Genomic DNA, 14,745 nt, shown 5'->3' on the forward strand with positions numbered 1-14,745 from the left:
CATCTCCAACTCCCACAAATGTTTAAGCCAATTCTTTGCAAAAATATTTTAATGTATATATCCTACTTATTCTGCTTCTCTGATTGAACCCCTGACAACTCCTTATCATCTTGATTGTAGAGAAGGAGGCCAGACACTTCAATGTAAAGAAGCCACAATCAGGTGGTTTCTATGGGCCTTGGCATAATTAATAAGCCATATTCTACCTCCTCAAATGGTGCTTCAAGCTTAGCTTTAATCTTTGAAACTATTCAAGGAGAAAGAACACTAGAAAAAAGCTGAAAAAATAGCCTAGGTAATGTATAATAGTTTTTTAATGCTATCTTGAGTAGAAAACTACAGAACTTTTTGAAAAATCTTTCTGACTGATGTCTCTATACAGTACTGTACATTTTACTCACTCATTGATAAAAAATAACCTATTGGGCACTGGGAAGGAGAAAGATAATTCTCCTGAACCTAGGTCAATAAATTCCTAAACACCTTTTCATTTTATAAAGCATAGGTGAACTCCCATATTTAAAGGGATTATTTGTATTCAATAATCAAATTCTTTTAAATAAACTATTTCTCTATTACTGTCTTCACTTATACTTAAATTGATTTTTTACATGCACATATATATCTATATGAATATACATATGGTACAAGGGACATGGCTGTACTTTGGTCAAGGATAGGCTGAGGTAGGATATTTATATCAGCGACTTTAGAGCACAGGCATATAACTCCACTTGTTATCACAGCCATGTAGCGAACAATGTGAGAAAAAGCTGTTATGAGAGCTGCTGCTGAATAAAATCGTCTTTCACTGCCTACGGCCCCTAGAGTGTTCTTTCTGCTCATTCGCCCACTCCCTCCAGACCTCAGGATGGGCTGGAAACCAATCTCGAGCATAACAATTGGCATAGTCGTGAACATGACATATGTTTATGCAATTTGGCAAATATATGGATTTGAGAAATTATGCTAGGGTTAAGTATTGTGTGCTCCATCATGATTATGTGTTCCATCATAAAACCCATGACCAAAAAATAGATAATAAACTGATTTATAGGTATGAAAATATTTGAAGTCTCATTGCACCTGTCTTATAATATCCCTTTCTCAGGACTAATGATATGAAAATTCAGGATTAAAGATCAAAACCCATAAATCATAAAGAAAATGACACCTGTTTTTCTTCTTATAAATCATTTTCCAGTGTAACAGTGCACTGGATCAATCCATCATGCCTGAAGCTAAATGCAACATTAGTTTCCAAAGATAGGCACAGTTTTAGTACTCCGTAAAAGTTCATTAATTTTCTTCACAGGTATTTGAGAATACAACCATCAATGATGTAATGAGTGAAAGGAATTTACTAGAACATCTTGATTTTTATTTTAATGACGAGAAAGGGTAAAGCATATAGGTATTCCACCGATCTGTTTCACAAACACCTCCAGCCTAGGAACGTTGTTGTGTTTGTTATAAAAAGACAAGTTTTGTAACTAAGCAACATTTTCTAAAGAAACTATTATGATTAGGGTCTGAAGTCCCTGAACTATGTAAGTGTAACATATTTGAAGTATAGAATACGTAATTTTAGCCTGAGTTTGTAGCCTGGGAAATAAGGATCTCAATTTTCAAACAGGGGAAACAGAAGGAGGAGAAAAAGAAAAGTTGAGAGGCAAAAGAAAGGAAATAAAGAATGGGGTGGAGGAGAAATTCATAGGCTATTTCTAAATGTCATCTTTACCCTCTTTTCTAATTCCTTGGTCCATTTTCTCAAATATCTAAGTAACTCACCTGCTCTAATCAGTAGTATCCAAGGCCCACTCCAAGTTTTCCTCCTAAATCCTAAGGTCATGCAACTTTAAAAGACAAGGCCTACTAATTCTTAAAATCAGTGACTTTAAAACGATTGCAGTGACTTTAAAATGATTGGAAGTTTAAGAAAATACAATAAAACAGTTTTTTTTGGATAGAAGAAAATATCCAGATATTAAGTTGGTGCAGCCCATAAGCCATTTATTTATTCATTCACTTCATTCATTCAATAAACATCTAAGTGCTTCTTGCCTTGAAAGACATTATGTTAGTTTCGTCTAACATATTCCTTCTCTTTTCAGTGTCTTGCCTTCTCTTACTGTGCAACCTCACAGACTCTCTTAAAATTTCTCAGTTTTAATGTTTAGTTTTTTGCTGGTTTCCAACACGGTCCATATGTCAGTAAAAGCAGAGGCTCCTTCTGGTAGAAGTAGATGAGGTGCAGCGATTTGTACAGAGGGTCAGGAAGAACCTCATCTGTTACCCTCCATTAATGTATACTCGTGACAAATTGACTAGGTCAGAAGACTTACATAAAAATTTAATTTACTGGTTAATCAAGTGGACAAAAGAGCATGCTGGATATTTAAAACCCTGAAGAAAAAGCACATTAATTACCTCGGAGAACTCTCTATCAAAGAACTAATCATTCCTAAACCATATTGAGTTCATTGTGCCCCAATATTTTTGTCACCCAAGAGACAGAGACTTCTGCTCCTCATGAGTCCTGTATTTGAAAGAGAAATTTTCTGTGAAATAAATGACATTTATTAACTAACGATGACTTTATCACTTATTAATCAAAGACATCTACAACTGCTAATCAGAATTTATGATAGGGTATTTGCAGTCAGATTCTGCATAGCCAAAATTATAAGAAATTACCCTAGTCCCTGATACAGGTTTTTCTTACAAGAAATAATTGTATTGATTGTAATAGTCTAATATTAGAGGTATATTTATTCAAAAAATTCAAATTACACTCAATTTCAAAAAATTATTTAGAGAGATAAAGTCGTACTTTATAATAAATGATTATATTATTTCAAGCATTAAATTCACAAATTCACCATGAAAATATTTTTTTCCAGTTATGTGGAGTAAGAATGAACAAAAATCATTTAAAAAACAGATATGGCTTAGCAAATGTTCTTCCAGGCTTTCTAATTATGTGTTATTCTTTCTTTATAGTAGTGCAGAAAATTCAAGTATGGTAAAAAGTACCTCATCAGTTGCTTGATTGGAAGAACTAATTTAGACTGAACAGGAATGTGCTTGCAGAAAAGGAGAAATGACCTTGTACAGCATGATGTGTACCTACTTATTTACTTTGAAGAGTTTCTAAGTAATTTTCAATTATAATATGATCAATCCTACATAAATTTCTGTTTCTGTTTTATCCAATCATATTCATTCACAGAACCTATATTATTGAGGATGATGAAATTACACAAACTTTCAAAATGTAATAATGTATTACACAATGTGTAATAACATGAAAATGAGCAACTTCATCCATTAACATATATTCATTCTACAAATAACTTTAAGTGTCTACCAGGTGTCAGACACCGAGAAAATTATACCAACTAAAACAGACACATCTCCATCCTACTTGAGCTTAGAGAATTGGCTTCATTACAAAAGCTGGCATTGACATTTTAAGTGTTGTGTTTCAGACACTGTCTACACAATTAAATGTACTAAGTATAATTAATTTACTTTTTCAGCAAATTACCCAATAACACTGGCTGACTCTACCTCAAAATTATTTAAATCCTATCATCTGTGGCAACATGGGTGAATTTGAAAGACATTGTGTTACAGGAAGTAAACCAGGCACAGAAATACAAACATTGCATGACCTCATTTATATGTGGAATCCAAAAGAGTGAGTTCATAGAAATAGAGAGTAGAACAGTGGTTATTGGAGACTCGGGAGGATAGGGATGATGGAAGATTGGGAGATGTTGGTCAACGGGTACAAATTTAGACAGACAGGAAGAATAGGTTCTGCTGTTCTATAACACAGGAGGGTGACTATGCAAATACCAATGTAGTGTATATTTCAAGATAGCTAGAAGAGGTTTTTAATGTTGTCACTACAAAGAAATAATAAGTATTTAAAGTGATGGATGTGGTGATTGCCCCGATTTGATTATTACACAATGTATACATCCATTGAAACATCATACTGTGTATAAATATGAACAATTATTATGTGTCAATTATAAATGTAAACAATTAATTAATAAAAAGCATTTAAGAAGATGCCATAATTTAACTTAACAAAAAATATTTTTAAAAAAGAAAGAGCAGTAAATATTATTAATTTAGAGATATAGTACTTACACATAAATACCAGCAACTGAACCAAATTTCTACAATCAGGATTTAAAATTAAGTTGTTGAATGTTTTTAATATAGAGTTAATGATCAGATAGAATGACATTAAGAAAGTTTCATAAGAACTTCAAGGCAGAAAATGTATTGCTTTTTCTGCTTACCTGTCAATCAGCTTGGAATTAATAGAGTCCTATCACTCACTACCTCTTGCTGGAACTGTTTACATAAACCAGTCTATTTAAATATTTTTCTTCTGAATTGCAATATTTTTATCTTTAATTTTATCTTGAACTACTAGCATTTTATCTTCCTTTTCTTCCTTTAAAAATTAAATCCTGTTTCCTGCTAAGATATATTTGTAAAATTTTTTAAATCTTTAAGAGTAATGACAAAAATTCTTACCCTAAAATGTAAGATTGACAACAGTCTGACCACAACCTAACTTTCTGTTGATCTCAGAATTTCCCCTCCTTAGAGATCATGTAGAAGACTAGAACAGCCTCGTCTCAAAGACAGAGGATCTTTGTTCTATTTCTGATTGTGCTACTGAATTTTTGAATGAACTTTCTCCTCCTCCTCCTCCCACTCCTGTCCTTCCTTTCTTCTTCATCCTTTTATCACCATCACCATTTCAAATGAAATCTATTATTTAACTCTTCACAGCGAAGAGGTATAAACTGAGTTTTTTTGGATATTTGCTAGGAAATTAGAATCTAGAGTCCTGCTTACTTTTCTGTCCACTTCCTTCCTGGTCCTCTCTGACATATCTCCAGGAAGATCTTAGGGCCTGCTGAAGAAAACTCTAGGACTAGATGAATCTCTTCTATCCCATCTAGCAAAATTTCTCCCCTTCTTTCCTAAAACAAGTTTATTAATGATTCTGCTGGTTTCCTACTTCCTTTATTAAATCTATCTCAGAAGCTGTAATCCAAAGATATTTTTCTTTATTAAATCAACACACTCTCTGTTATATTTACTATGCAGCATTTTTCAAGGTGTCTTTAGGAAGCTGTTAGATATTGATAGTTGTCAGGAAAAAATTAAATGAGAGAGAAATAGAGAGAGACAGAGAAAGTGTGACCAATCTATGTTAAATTAGTATGGGAACAACTGGTATGAACAAGATTTACCTGGGATCTTCAGAAACTCCCAAATATTTTATATTGTGTTTAAGATTCTATATGATGAAGATTTATATGGACTTCTTTATGTACCCCATCATGTCTCATTGTTCATTTGGCCGCTTTTCATGATCTGAATGCCCTGGACACAGTCTTCTTGATAGGACGCCATTCTTTTTTCAGTAACGAAGTGGTGAATGTGAGACAAGCTATGCTTCCTTTAAATACTTTCACCCTTAATTATCCACAACTTTTATATATGTGTGTGTGGCAACCTAAGGAAAATTCTGGGAGTTAGAGGTAACTGAACACATCACAGCAAGGTTAACAATCTAAAATATAATATTAGAAATCCCTGTTCTTACAGCTTTTCAATGCTGCTCATCTCTGGGACTTATTTAAATGGCTTCTATAAGATATTAAAGCACATTTTCAAAAATTCCTTCCACTAAAAGGTGGAGTCTTATTTACCTCTCCTGGAATCTGGGTTGGCCTTATTTGCCTACAGCTTGCTTTATCCATTGCAAAATGAAACTATTCTAGTTATGGGCTAGCCTTTTATAAGAGGCCTGGATCCTTCCACCTTTTATCTCTGAGCCCTAGGACCCCATGTAAGAATTCCAACTACTGTGATGCGAGGATTCCCTCATCACACAGAGTGAGATAACACAGAGGTGCTCAATTGGCAACTCCGGCCAAGCAATGAGCCAATAGGGAGTGTCCATGGTCAGCCCAGCCCATCCTTCAGATGACTTCAGTCCCAGCTGCTAACTGTCTACAAACACTTGAGTGATCCCAGGTGAAACTACCTAGCTAAAAGCAGGCACACCACAAAACCAGAAGAGATAATGAGTTGCGGTTTCAAGCTACTCAGTTTTGGGATGGCTTGTTTAACACCAATAATATATAAATGGAATAGATAAATGGATAAATGGAATAGCTATTAATACTTCTCTCCACTCTAATAGCACCTATTATATAATTATACATTAACCAACGCCTTTTATAACTCCTGCATTTTTATTCCCATTTTTTCAGTAGGTATATTTTTGTACAATCACGTAGCTCAGAGGAAGGAATAGCCATTATGTATGGAGTAGTTCTTTCAAATAAGAAATTCAAGAAATCCAAACATTTAGGAGGCAAAGTAGAGCACAGACTCTCTAAATTAAAGTAAGAGCTACAAAGCTCATACACATGGATGTTCTCACAAGGGCTGCTATTGCATTTGTAGTCTCACATGCATAGATTACAGTTGCCCTCAATCATGTCCATTTTAAAAACAAAGGATCTTAACAATACTTCCAGAATGTGAAAAGCATTAAAAGTGAAATATAAAAATGGTTCTCTTGGTACAAAGTATTAAGTGCATTTCAGAAGTTGGCATTATTTCTAACACAAAATTTTTACCAGAGTTTTTATAAGCAGATAAATGAATAATAGTATAAAATATATAAAACTATAGAATACTACACTTGGATTAAAGTTGTAGATCCTTAACACTTTAGGAGAATGAGAGGTATTATATATAAACTAAATCATAAAAGAATAATTGATTTCAGGCACAAATCTTCTAGTCTATTATCAGCATTAGATGAAATAGTAAATTTCTTTTTTCTTACATTGTATAAAGAATGGGTTTTTAACATATGTTTTATGAATCATTTACGAAGTCTTTGGATAGGCATTATACATAAATATCTAAAATTCTGTACTTATTTGTATGTGTGCATTATCTGTGTAGAAGACCCATGTCTTTCATCAGATTTTCAGAGAAAAGAAGAAGCCTAGATGGTTTCAAATTATAACTAGAATTTAATTAAAAAGAATTCACCACAGAGTAAAAGCTACCTGAAAGAACACCAGAATAAAATAGACATGATATTAGAATAGATTGTGGAACACTTTAGTTTATACGTAAACCTTATCTCTCAATGTTATAGAAGCCTCTCCTCTGGGACTGACCATACCACCCTGGTTTATTGCACTACCATAATTTTACTTCCCACCCTTCTGGCAGCCTATAGTATTTATTGCCTATCTAGCTCAGATTTGTGTAATAGATGAGACTCAGGAGGGAAAGTTTCATCTTTTCTATTATCTTTTGTAAACTGCAATGTTGATCACTTGTAAGACAGTAATAATTCAGTTAAAGTGTCATAAATATATATGTGACATAGATTGGTCTACATGGTACATTCAGACAGAAATAGCTTAGATGTACGATGCCTATGTTGAGAGTTTGAAGTTAGGGACTTTGGATCTAGAGATCCTAATAAGCAAGGAATGAATAACCACCAACTATTACTATTTTCACTCTACACATCCCGACAGATCCTTTGGTGACCCAGAATAACAACTTCCACCTAAGTTAGAGAAAATATTGACAAATGAAGGTAAGGGCAATTAAATCCAGGTGTCTTTGGGCGCTCTGCCATGTTGATAGGAAAAATACCCGAGATACTCATTGGGTACACACTGTAACTAACCCAGAGGAGGAAGTTGACTTTGTTCATCAGCACATGCACATCATTCTAGAGAATATGCTGATACATTGAGCGAAAGAAGAAAATAATTGATAACACTGGCCCTCTAGTCTCTTATGAATGTATATTTAGGAAGTGGAAAAGGGATTTTTGTCTTTTACTTATTTATTCAATTTATTTGCTCTGACACCAAGGATACCAATATGGGGGCACGTGAAGGCATTGTTCACGGAAGACAACATAAGGATACTATGTTATTCCAGAAGAAAAATGGGTTAAAATTATCACAAAAATTTAAATGTAAAGAACTTTCTGACTAAAATAATTTTTATACTAAAACTGTGGCTAAGTGATTATAAACATTGTTACTGAAAGTATATTCCCGAAATGAAGACTGATATCCATTTGTTGGGAATTACATAGACATTATTATATACACATTCAGCAATCAACAGACATTTCCTTGGACTCTCTATTAATCCTGGGAGTGTGTGTGTTATGTGGGTGTCCTCAGATATACACTCAACTATATTTAACTTCTCCATAAAGAACATGAACACATTAAGTAATTAATGCTTGTCAGTTACTTTGAGTGAATGCCATTTGAAGCAAGTGCTATATCTGTGTTAAGTAATAATAATAATCAAGATAATGGGCTGTCCAATTATGCAGGTTATTTGCTAGCAGTTTTAAAACACACCATATGTTTGCTAGGATGTAGATATTTATTTATTTTTTCTTAAGGAAGACAAGCATTCATCAATGTAAAAGAAAATTTTTTTTTAACGTGAGAGGCATGCTGATTTATGTAATGATTCTAAAATTGTCTAATACCTACAGCCCAGTCAATCAAGCTGTAGTCAATATGCTAAAGAGTAAGAGAAGGGCCAATTCCTTGGCATTCCTTCTATTGGTTATTTCAGGACTGGAAAATCTTGCACTTCATTCTCATCCAGGAAAGCCATCTTATTTCCCAGGTCAGTTGGTCTTTCACAGACTTTTTCCATACTTATTATCAGATTGCTGTAACTATAAAATTCATTTTAGTCCATTTATTCAACATATTTCTGAAATACTATTGAAAGAAAGGAGGCTGGGTGCCGTGGCTCATGTCTAAAATCCCAGCAATTTGGGAGGTTGAGGTGGGCAGATCACCTGAGGTCAGCAGTTCCAGACCAGCCTGGCCAACATGGTGAAACCCCATCACTACTAAAAATAAAAAAATTTAGCTGGGTATGGTGGTGGGCACCTGTAATCCCAGTTACCCAGCTACTCGCGAGGCTGAGGCAGGAGCGTCGCTTGAACTGAGGACGCGGAGGTTTCAGTGAGCTGAGATCGTGCCACTGCACTCCAGCGTGGGTGACAGAATGAAAATCCATCTCAAAAAAAAAAAAAAAAAGAAAAGATAAAAGAAAAAAAAGTAAGGAGTTAAAGCAACAAGCAGCCAGAAATCCATTTGCTCCCCTGTGGAAAACGTCAGTGAAACTGGGAAGAGGGGAGGCAGGTGACAGTAATTTCCTTTTCAAATGGACTTTCTCAAATAAGTAAACTAATGACATTTGCTAAGCATATTCCTTATCTCTAAAAGGCCTGTAGGAAGATTTCTGTGGCTAAGAATTACCTAGAGTGAATAAAACCCGGGGTCAATTGTATAAGGCTCTCTGAAGAGTGTTGCCTGAACTATACAACTCTGGTCTGTAAAGTACCTCTTTAAGATTCCTCATAGTATAAGAAATCCCATAAGCCTCACCTACAGACCTCATCTACTCTGGGCCAAAAGTGCATGTCCAATGTGGGTAGCAAGACCTAGTCAGCTGTCCTTGACATCCCAGATCTCTGCTTCATGTGCACTTTTCGATGGCTTATAATTTTGACATTATTTAATAAAGCCTGATATTGGGTAAGATCCTTGACTTAACAATTCCATGTAATTGTTATATTTTTCTTTCCAGTTTTCTACTGCAAAAGCCTCTACCAAACTATTTGTATATAAGTTGTCTTTTATCTCCCATTTTAATAAGCATATGAAACTGTTATGTTCATACTTTTTGTTTTCTACTGTCTTTTAAATAAATTAAATGAAATTTTAAAAAAAGAAGCAAACTTCTGGGAGATAAATAATTTGAGACCAACATATTTTTCTCTAAAAACTCCTCTGTAAAAACTTCTCTGTTCTAGACAAGAGCCAAGGCCTAAAACCCCGAGCAAGATGCATGTCAGATAAACACTACTGGTGGTATTAACAACGCTAGCAAAACAAGATGGAGGTTTCAACACTGTCCCCCATAACCCAGGCCTTTAACAATACTTATTAGCTCAGTTTCTCCCGTTTTCATTTTATATTCCTCACTCTATGAATCATAGCTCTGATTATACAACTTGCATCTTAAAATCTTTAGTGTTGGCTGGGCGTGGTGGCTCACGCCTGTAATCCCAGCACTTTGGGAGGCCGAGGTGGGTGGATCACCTGAGGTCAGGAGTTCAAGACCAGCCTGGCCAGCATCCCGTCTCTACTAAAAATATAAAAACTAGCCGGGCGTGGTGGTGAGCACCTGTAATCCCAGCTACTCAGGAGGCTGAGGCGGGAGAATTGCTTGAACCTAGGAGACAGAGGTTGCAGTGAGCTGACACAGTGCCACTGCACTCCAGCCTCAGTGACAGAGTGAGACTCTGTCTCTTTAGTGGCTCAACACTGCTTACAGTGTAAAGTCTAACCTTCTGATTACAGCCACAAGATGTTCAACACCATGATCTCAGTTATCTGGAAAAGAGGATGTTACAAGATTTTCTATATAATTTATCCCTGTTGCACCAAGCTATTTAGTGTTCTCAGAACACTATGCTTCAATCCAGGGCAATTTCTCAATTTTGGTGTTCCTGAGGCTCCTTAATGCTATATATCACAACCACTGTCATAGTGTTTAATTATAAAGGTTGTGCACTGCACAAGGACACTATATTACCTTATAAACATCATAGTAAATGTCTTATTCTAACAAAATGATCAGAACAGACCATATCCTTTTGTCTCTATTTAGAAATGTCAAACCATCTTGATTAACAAGCTTATCGAAATCATATGAAACAGAAGAGACACTTTTTCTGAAAATAAATGGTGGAGGGCAGAGTGAAAAAACAATTGTAGATGCTTTTGGGCTGGGTGCAGTGGCTCATAATCCTAGCATTTTGGGAGGCCAAGCTGAGCACATCTCTTGAGGCCAGGAGTTCGAGGCCAGCCTGGCCAACATGGCGAAAACCCTGTCTCTATTAAAAATACAAAAATCATCCGGGCATGGTGATGAGTGCCTGTAGTCCCAGCTACTCGGGAGGCTGAGGCAGGAGAATTGCTTGAACCCAGGAGGCAGAGGTTGGAGAGAGCTGAGATTGCACCACTGCACTCCAGCCTGGGCAACACAGAGAGACTCTGTCTTAAAAAAAAAAAAGCAGATGCTTTCAGTAATTCTATCCTTTCACTTCCTGGTAGTCATAAATGCCCTTTCTGCAATTCATAAAATTTCAAAAACTCTCAGCCCAGCAATATGCAAGTGCCCCATTCATAAGCAAAATCTCACTTATCCTTTCCTCTAGAGGGTGACTAGCTGAATCTTAGTTAATACATTGTTCTCTAAGTCAAGGTTTTCTGGGCAGTCTGCAGACTGGTCTGTTTAGATATGACCTCAAGGTGCAAAAAGCCATAGCTAAATAACGTATTTAACCACCTCCGCACACTAAATATACACTAATGAAGTTAAAACAGGAAAATTATCACTAAAACTCCGATTTAGAAAGGAGAAGAAGGAGAAACAATGTATAAGGCATCTATCATACTTCCGAGACATGGTTTGCAAGGATTCCCTGCCAAGGAAGTGAAATGTTTCTTGGTCAACCAAAGTGAATTCTACTGCTTCTCTTCACTGGAAAATTCACCCTTTCATTGCTCTTCCTACTCTTATGTGGAAGAGCAATTGAGCAGCTATGTTGCTTTCCCAACTCACTTCCTGTGTGGATAGTTTCAAGTTTCAAACCTTAGGAGTAAATATCATATGAATCCTTTCTTACTTACCTAGCTTGGGATTTTTCCAGTAATAAAGTGTTTCTTAAAACCACAGTAGGATGCTGGCAAGTTTGCAATCTCTCAACTCTCCAACCAAGTAACTAAAGATAGCAATCTTGTTATGTTAGAGCTGATTAATCTGGATCCTGCATCCTTGTATTTTAGCTACAGACTTTGGTGTTCTTCCCCACTTTGGTCTTTAATAGCCTCCTTCTAGGCATCTGCTTCCAAATTACTGGGCTTAGATAATGACGTAAGTATATTTTGCATTTTGCTACCAGACTAAATCATAGTGGGTGACTAAAGAGTGAGTGGCAATTCATTTGGTCAGGAAGATTACATAGTATAGGAAGCTTTCACACAGAGCTAGGGAAACAAGCTTCCTCTGTTCCCAATGGCATCTATGATTGTGGTTATTACTCCTTACCCTGCCAGAGGCAAAACATCTACCTAGTATAACCATAGAGAAGAATGAAATCACGTCCTCTGAAGCATCATAGCCGGAACTGAGGGCCATTATCCTGAGTCAAATGACTCAGAAGCAGAAAATCAAAACTGCACATTCTCACCTACAATTGGGAGCTATACAATGGGTACACATGAATATAAAAATAGAAATAATAGACATTTGGGACTTTGAAATGGGAGAAGTTGGAGGGGGTGAGGGCTGAAAAATTACCTATTACGTACAATGTTCACTATTTGAGTGACTGGGTCACTAGAAGCCTAAATCTCGCCATTACAAAATCTATTCATGTAACAAACATGCACAAGTATCCTCTGAATATAAAATAAAATAAAACAACAAAGAAAAAGAAAGAAAGAGAGAGAAGAGAGAAAGAGGGAAAGAAAGAAAGAAAGAAAGAAAGAAAGAAAGAAAAGAAAGAAGAAAGAGGGAAAGAAGAAAGAAAAGAAAGAAAAAAGAAAGAAAGAAAGGAAGAAAGAAAGAAAAAGAGAGAAAGAAGAAAGAAAAAGAGAAGAGAGAAAGAAAGAGGGAAAGAAGGAAGAAAGAAAGGAAAGAAAGAAAGAAAGAAAGAAAGAAAGAAAGAAAGAAAGAAAGAGAAAGAAAGGGAGGAAGGGAAAGAATAACCTAAAAAATTCACCTAGTACAACCTCCCACTACGCATGATTATCTAATTCTCACTCATCATGGATTGCTGGCCACAGCAAACTGTACCATTCTCTTTCCTGTCTTCTTTTAGTTAGGATGGCTGAAACCAAAGCTTAGATCTTCTTTCCTCTAATACCATACTATAAGATTTAAGCATTAGAAAACACATCCTGCTTCCTACTGTTACTCAATCAAGTGTCTGTTTTTTAAGCACAGTAGTCATTGGTCTAATCAACACTTTGCTCCTTACAAAAAGATTGTCAAGAATTCCCAATTTGAGGGAATTCTTTCCCTCTCACCCACCCTATCTTGAATCAATTGATTCCACATTTTGGGTCTTCAAATTCCAAACATTCCCTCTTACTACCAATTATTCTGTTTTCCAGGACACTTTATTCTCAGATGTTAAATAGCCAACTCAAGCCAGTTTTAGCAAATATGGCAAATTCATTAACTCATATAACTAAAAAGATAAAGAAAGGAATCTAGCTTCAGGCCCACTAGTCACACTGACCCAGAGGCTGCCTGTGTCCCTCTGGCTGAGCGCTGCTTTCACGTTCATTCTCTCTCCACAACTTGGCTTTGCCCTCCTTTGTGCAGGCTTTATTTTCAGGTGGTCGCTCCTATTGCAGGATAATGAAAACTCTGCATAGTATTTAGGTTTACACATTGCCAGAAGCATGTTTTTAACAAACTATTACAGTAGGGGAGAGATGGTTGAACCTGATTATCAAAAACAGTTTTTTGCTTTTTTTGTTTTGTTTTTACAGGGCTGGTAACAATGAACCTACAGTGAGGCAGAAAAGAAGAAAAGGAAAATAACCTGTGGGTTCTTTCACATCTTAACCCAGTAACAACCCAAGCTTTTTCAGAATTGTCAATAATTCTCACATTCATTTTATGACATGATTTTGAATATGTTGAAACTTACTCTAACATAATTTCCGGATGTACATGTTTAAAAATAAAAGGAAAGTCTCCAGGGCACATCTGAGTGTTCTTTCTTCTCCACATTTGATGATGTTTGGGCAGAAACATCAGCAACAAGCAGCACTAAAAGGAAACAAATAAGAAAAAGTGAGATTATGTAATAAAATGCCATATGTCAAAAATTCACAAGGCAAAAAAAGAGATACAAATTTAGCACATTAGAGTGGTTGTCCTTTTAGAGGGAAGTAGAAGGACTAAAAGAAGTTAAAAGGGGATCTAGCCATTCATGAAGGGGTTGACTTTACAAAGAGGAAAATAACCCCCTTCTCTGAGAAAGGAGGAAAAGGGCAAGTGTGAAAACTTTTGAAGAAATGAAAGTCATCTAAGGTGTGTATTTCAGTACCTGGGTATTTGAGGAAAATGAAACATGTTTCAAATGATTTCTGTAGCAAGCTAACACTGGAGATGAATAATATAAATACTGAGTACTACTGAGGAAATCAGCCACAATAGGAAAGAATACAGTTGAAATGCAGTAGGCAAATAATAACAATCACAGTATAGACATCTTTTAGAGAATAAAACATTATCACAGAAACAAAACCCAAAAACGTAGTTAATGATTCAGTAGATTAATTAGTTCTTTTTTTCTAACAGATTTTTTTTCCAGGCTAAAAACAAGAACACAAAATGTCAACAGTGGGATTTACCCAGAATTGAAGATTGGCAACCTTTCAAAAAGAGAAGAGTAAAATTATTTGTGAGAATTTGAGACCACGAATTACTTTAGGAGGAAATGTTTCTTTCCCAATCCTAATGTCTTCTTCCATATAGGGAGAGTTTTCTTAGCAAATATTTCTTGGCTTCCTTTGCTCAATTGCTCCT

General features: G+C 35.7%; 1 long non-coding RNA gene across 1 annotated transcript in view; it reads right to left on the reverse strand.

The window, feature by feature from the left end:
* LOC115836629 overlaps window positions 1-13,983 on the reverse strand; it is a 34,701-nt gene extending 20,718 nt beyond the window's left edge. The window contains exon 1 of the long non-coding RNA XR_004031629.1: window positions 13,885-13,983. This is a non-coding gene — a long non-coding RNA (uncharacterized LOC115836629). The remainder of the gene's footprint in view (window positions 1-13,884) is intronic.
* Between the last annotated feature and the right edge of the window lie 762 nt (window positions 13,984-14,745).

The sequence above is a fragment of the Nomascus leucogenys genome, chromosome 9, assembly GCF_006542625.1.
Source record: "Nomascus leucogenys isolate Asia chromosome 9, Asia_NLE_v1, whole genome shotgun sequence".
In the NCBI taxonomy this organism is placed as follows: Eukaryota; Metazoa; Chordata; class Mammalia; order Primates; family Hylobatidae; genus Nomascus; species Nomascus leucogenys.